The 6,000-nt window shown below is 54.5% G+C and overlaps 1 protein-coding gene across 5 annotated transcripts in view; it reads left to right on the top strand.

Annotated features, from left to right (window-relative positions):
- The first annotated feature begins 295 nt into the window (after positions 1 to 295).
- Grm8 (glutamate metabotropic receptor 8) overlaps positions 296 to 6,000 on the top strand; it is an 854,699-nt gene continuing 848,994 nt past the window's right edge. The window contains exon 1 of one of the 5 annotated variants that reach the window (XM_045159898.1): positions 296 to 382. The gene's annotated coding sequence lies outside the window, so the exon portion shown is untranslated. Of the gene's footprint in view, positions 383 to 1,773; positions 1,855 to 2,287; positions 2,623 to 3,191; positions 3,317 to 6,000 lie in introns of those variants that run through there. The other 4 variants (XM_045159896.1, XM_004658606.2, XM_004658605.2 and 1 more) reach the window with 4 other exon arrangements.

Here is a 6,000-nt window from a genome sequence, read left to right as displayed (position 1 = left end):
TTCGATAGCCAAGTGGCTTCTGCTGATCAGATGAGAGAGGATGAACGAATAGAGAAGAGGACCCCCACTCCCGCTGAGCTGCAGATCTGTTTGTCTAAGTGAAAGACGGCGAGTGTAGCTTCAAGGAAAGGAGGAAAGAGACAGCTGTCTTTTCCACTGAAACTTCACACACTAATGCCAGCCTTGGGAGAGGCACCTGCAAAGTAGTGTCTAGGTAGGGCCCTGTCAACTCTCACTGCTAGCTCTAGTGCTGTCTGGTCCTGCCTCTGCACGCGGGTCTCCTTCTTCATCTGCCTAGTGGGATTAACAATTTTGGTCGTTTCGTGGACATGACTGGAGCCTTAAAGCCTGAAATGGACAAGGTGTACACAGTATACAGGAGGTAAATCAAGTTACCTGTCATGGTGCTTATAAGTTCACGCTGCGCATGAAGTTGAAATTCGAAGCAGGGGAGGGTTTGTCTAGTTTTGAGTCGATCCTGGCTCCTGCACCCTCCTCATCTCCCAGTGGCTGCCCTCCGCAAGCATCCACCCCTTCCTCCACCCCGGCTCGGGGCTCCGGCTGCAGTTGCGCGCCGCCGCCTCTAGATGGAACTTTCTCACCAACACAAAGCCAGGCGGGCTTGGGCGCCCCGGGAGCCGCGCTGCGCGGCTAGGGGCTTCCGGTTTTCTCTCTGCCCGGCTGGTGCAGAGTGAGTGCGGGGGCCTGGGCGGGACTTGGCGGGGAGGGGCCCTGGACTGTGCGTTTGGAACCAGCGGGTTACTATCCACCGGATGCTAGGGAATCCCGAGGTTTTCCCGTTCTTCCGCGCGGCTCCTCGGGAGTTTCCTACCCGCGTCTGGGCTCCTCTCCGTCTCCATAAAATGACAGTCGCCTGCTGTGGCCGCCCCTCCCCGTGCAGTGCCCGCAGTAGGACCGGGATCATGTCCAACTTCGAGCTCAAGGGCTCGGGAGCCGCTCACCTCCCTCCTCAGATTGCTGCTGGACAGGACCGATGACCGAACAGGCGCGCAGCGGGAGGCAAACTTTGCGGGACAACCGCGCGGCTTGCGGGCTCTACTTTGAGCATCGTCCAGAAGAAAGGAGGGTGGCGGGATTCTGTCACTGGTCATTCTTCTTCACAGTGACCTTTTTCCGAGCTGTGCTCAGGAGAGGGGACCCCGGGGCCGAGGCTCTCCAGGCAGTCGGAGGCGCCCTGCCGCCGCACCTCTCCCCGCGCCCTCCCCGCGCCACCTCCCTCTCTCCGCACCTCTGGGTCCTCCCTTTTCTTGTTAAGGGCGGGGCACGCGGGAGTGATTGCTTAAAAACAACAGCAACAACAACAAAAAATTAGAACTACTGATATTTCTGGTCCCTGCGTCGTTTGGGGCTGAAGCGCAAAGGGGGTTCTGCGCGCAAGAGCTCGCCCCGTTCTTGCCCACGCCGGGGAAGAGGGGGGGGAGGTCACTTCGTGACATCGGAAATCCAGGGGTCCCTCCCCTCGGGGTTCTTCTTCCTCGCTTCCCGGGGTGACTGGTTGGCGCGAAGCGATTGGCGATCGGGGGGCGCGCGGGGGGTGGGTGGTGCGCGATTCCAGCCGTGGCTCCCCGCGCCGCGCGGGGTGAATGGCCGCGGGCGGAGGATCGGGAGGCGCCCTGCGCAGACCAATCGCGGCCGCCGGTGGGAGTATTTGTTATTCACAAGGAAGAGACTTGGTGGCCAGCTCAGCACCCTCAGCCCCGAGATCAGCCACAAGTGCGGCCGCGGTGCTGTCCTTAGGCGGCGGCGGCGGTGGTGGCGGCGGCGGCGGCGGCGCTGACATGGAGCTGCGGGTTCCCCGCGGGCTTCCTCACCGCGCCCTCTGCGGGGAGCAGGGTAAGACTTCCCGCCGAGCAGCAGGCACAGGAAGAGAGGAAAGAAAGCAAGTGCTGAACCACAGGGACAAAAACCAAAACCCAAACAAAACAAGCCCCCCCCCAGCCGTCCAACTCTCCCCAAAACAACCGAGCTTGCTGAAAAGAGGGGCATCACCCCCTGTTTCATTATCTTTCCCATTTTCTTGCCCCAAACCATTCAGCCGACAGCCAGGTGCCCGGATCCTTCTAAGAGTACTTTAGTGATTGGCTTTTTCCAGGGCACAAGTAGATGGCCTTGCATACTCAAGAGTCTGGGAAAGAACAGGCAGGTGGAGGAAACGCGAATAGAGAGAGAGAGAGAGAGAGAGAGAGAGAGAGAGAGAGAGAGAGAGGGAGAGAGAGAGAAAGGGAGAGAGAAAGAGAGAGTGGGCACCAGGGGGCGAGGGGCTGGCCGGGCATTGGAGCTTGATTGGATGTCTGTTGATTTTACGTTGCAAATAACAAGGCAGCCAGCCCTCTTGTCTTCCTATGATTACGTTCCACCGAAGAGGTTCCGAATAGAGGGAGGCTGAGCTTGGAACTCCCAAGCCTTGGAGATGCGATTCCCCCAAAAGTTTTGACAGCGAACGGGAGATTGAAGGGTGACTGGAAGCGGGCAGGAGCTCCAGGGATGCTCTAATGGGGCGTGCGGTGGTAGGATTTTAAGTCGCTCTGCCTCGGATTGCCTGCCCTGGGTGAGCTGGACCTGCCCGGGCCGAATCCGGACTTGCCCTGCTGAAATGCCCAGGTACCTTCATTATGCTAAACCAGAGGGATTTCCTAAGTTAGCGGATTCCAGTTTGAGTTTGGGGCTAGAGCCCCCCTCTTCGCCCCCGGTCTTTCCCAGTTTGGGTTGGAAGGATGTCTAGCAAGGATCTAGGGAAGGGGCGGGGGCGTCGCAGGAAACGCCCGGTGGTGTGGGGGTCCTGGAGACCCCCATCTTTGCGCAGCGCACGCTCTGCCTTGAGTTTGCGTCCCCTCACCCCCACCCCCACGAGGTTGGGATTCCCGTGTCTGCCCCCCACGGTGGCTCTGGGAAACCGTGGAGTTCGTGTTCTGTTGGGAGAGGTGGGGGAGGAGGAAAGGTCTCCGGGGGGTATCTTGAGTTTCCTAAGCCAAGGCTAACGCTCCCCTCCCCCGACAGCTCTCCCGCAGCACCTCCAGATAGAGTAGCTCCGGTGTGTGGTGGACCTGCTCGGGGTGTGGGCGCTCGTGGCCACCAGGTGTGGCGGGGCCGGAGGCGCTCCCGGCAGTGGGGAGCGCAGAGGCTGGAGCCCCCGGCGCGCGGGGAGGACTGGGGCGGTGCCGCGGTGCACCCGAGAGGCAAGAGTAACCAGGTACTTCCACGCGGCCCTAGAATCTACCCAGAGTTGGGCTCCTGCAGTCCAAGGAACTGGGAAGAGAAAGGAAGATGCAGAGGGGAAGAGGGGAGCCCTAGCAGGGTGAGTGGCTTCTTTCTGGCGGAGATGTAGAGACCTCTCAGCTGCGCAGACGAGTGAGCCCTGCTGCTCAAACAGCTGAGAGATCCCTTTAGGTTCGTTCCTTCAGTTGATGAATATGTGACAGAATCCTGCCCCACCGCCCCAATTCCACAACCACCCTGTTTGTCTGACAAGCTTCTTTGGTGCAAATGAAATGCAGAGGCGCGTGCTAGTCACCCAATTGCGCAAGACGGCACCCCCGCGCTTCCCCGAGGCATTGCTTCCAGCACAGATTGGGGAGCCCGAGGGGGGGGGGGTCAGAGCGTGTCTCCCTGCCCAGGATAAATGGGAGGGGGCGAAAATACCCACTTGCTGGTTGCAGGAGCTAAAACCCCCCGTCGCCCCAAGTGAGTCCCACCCGTGGAGGGAAAGCCTTTTTCGTCAACCGGGGCTGATCTTTTCCCTCAGACCTGAGAGCATGGAAGTCTCCTGAACACCCGAGGATTTACTAGCGTCTTGGCCACTAAGGCGCCAGAAGAGAGATCTTACCAATGGACGGAGCTGGAAGACAGGGTTTGCGTTTGCGGTGGAGCTATTTACAAGAAAAATTACAAACAGGGGATACACATTCCGATGATAGCTTGTATTTTGCTTAAAAGAAAAATAAAAAGAGGAAAAGAGCCACCAGCAGGTAGATCTTGGATAAACAGCTTATTGCACTTGACCGTAATTTCCATTTTCCGTTATGAAATTGTTTGTCAATAACTGCAAATGGCTAAGAAACCACTTTAGTTGACTTAGGTCACCTGCTTGTGAACAGGGTCTTGGTAGGAGACAGAATCTGCTGTATGAACTCGATTCTCTGGCTCTTAAAAATACACGGCTTGGTAATTTTGAAAAGAGCTGTATTCACTAGGGAAATGATTTACTAATGTAATTTTCCCACTTCAGAGTCAACCACAGGTTGTTACCACATCTAAGATAAAGGCAGGGAATATTTGCTCTTAAATCAGGGACGTGGAGACAGTCTGATGAGGGGAGGCTTTCCAGGAGACATTTTGCCCAGAATAAAGAAAAACATGCTGAGAACACAGTTCTCTACTGTCTGTAAGCTCAATTTGTTTCACTTGGCTTGTGTCGCCTAGTTCTGCCCTATTGCCCTGTTGCAAAGTTATGGCTGCTTGAATAATCCTAACCATCTCAATCCCAAAGGAAGAAGAGGGAAGGAGGCACTGAGCTCCAGTGCGTGCAGGAGAAAGTTAGAGGTCTGGAGAGAGGTGCTCTTTTCAAATCTGGCCGGGCAGGTTGAAGCTGCTATGGGGCTTGTTGAATTGGTATTTACGCAATAAATGACCCAGCTGACATTCACGTTGGTAGACAATCTTTGTGTAAGAACGTCCATTGTCTTTGGGCCAAAACACGCGCGGGGACTGCTTCACCCACACCCGTGCTTTTGCAGCAGTTATATAGTCTTTTTTATTATTTTTTTCTCACAAGTCTCTTTTCCTCTGTCTTCCTCCTGTAGTTCCTGTACCTCCAGCGTCCAACGTGAGGAGCACTGTGCTTTAGTCGATGAATGGCACTGCTGTGTCTTAGAAAGGAGATGCTAGCGGGCTTATCCCTCACGAGATGCATAGCAGAGACCTGGTCACCTCTCAGCGCCTGTTGAATAAGCTGCCTTCCAAAGGTTCAGCAATTGCTGCTGTGTTCTTTATAGAGCCTGACTGGGTGTCACGCATCTCATGCATAGGGTTTCACTGGAGGGAGCCCTTGGAGCCAGTACCTTATTGTTTCCATCACAACAGAAGTTTTCCCTCCCTTCCTTTCTGCCTCCCACCCGACCCCTCCATGCCTTTCTCCTTCTCTTTCTTTCCACTCAGAGCATTTTTGTTGATTTTCACTTATGTTTGGTGCTTTGACAGGTTGCAGCAGACTCATGCACAGACTGGAAGGGTCTCCAGTAGTGTGTTGTCCCATCCAGTCCTCACATTCTGCATGCTGGGTATGTCTGTTGGGGTGATTTGAGGGGCACAGTGGAGAGAAGGTGCTTGGTTCACAGCTCCCTGCTGTGCCTAGTCACACAAACACACTCTCAACTATTACCGATGGTAATTAAAAAAATTTTTTTTTTTTTTGCTCAATCTAATATGGCCTGTCCTAAGCATCGTTTTATAAATGCAGATGTTTAGGTTGGGGAGATGGCTCAGTGTAAAAAAAAAAAAACAAAAACAAAAAACATTTGCTATGCAAGTCTGAGTACCTGAGTTTGGGTCCTCAGGACCTTCATGCCAAATCCCTGGGCATCTGTAATCCCAGTGGCCCTACGGGGAGAAGAGAGATGAAGACATGAGACTTGCCTGGAAGTTCTCAGGCCAACTGGTCTGGGGAAGGCAGCTATGAACAATGAAGCCCACAGACGAAGCTATCCACTCCACACGCACTCTATGCCACGTACATGGCTGCACTACCCATGCTTACGCACATAAACATGCATGCGGGCACACATATACACTCCAAAAAAAAAAAAAAGTTAAGAAAAGAAAGAAAATGTAGATCCTCCAGTTGCAAGCTGGTTGAAATTCACCAGGTTTTGATACTGGCTGATGAATCCACTTCCTCCTATCTAGTGTGGGCTATGATGCACCTTCATAGGGGCATGTCAGGGGGGAATGAGATAATATGTGCAATGCTGCAGGCATATTGTC

This window comes from Jaculus jaculus, chromosome 10 (assembly GCF_020740685.1).
Source record: "Jaculus jaculus isolate mJacJac1 chromosome 10, mJacJac1.mat.Y.cur, whole genome shotgun sequence".
Lineage (NCBI taxonomy): Eukaryota > Metazoa > Chordata > Mammalia > Rodentia > Dipodidae > Jaculus > Jaculus jaculus.
This window is presented reverse-complemented; position numbering and strand designations above follow the sequence as displayed.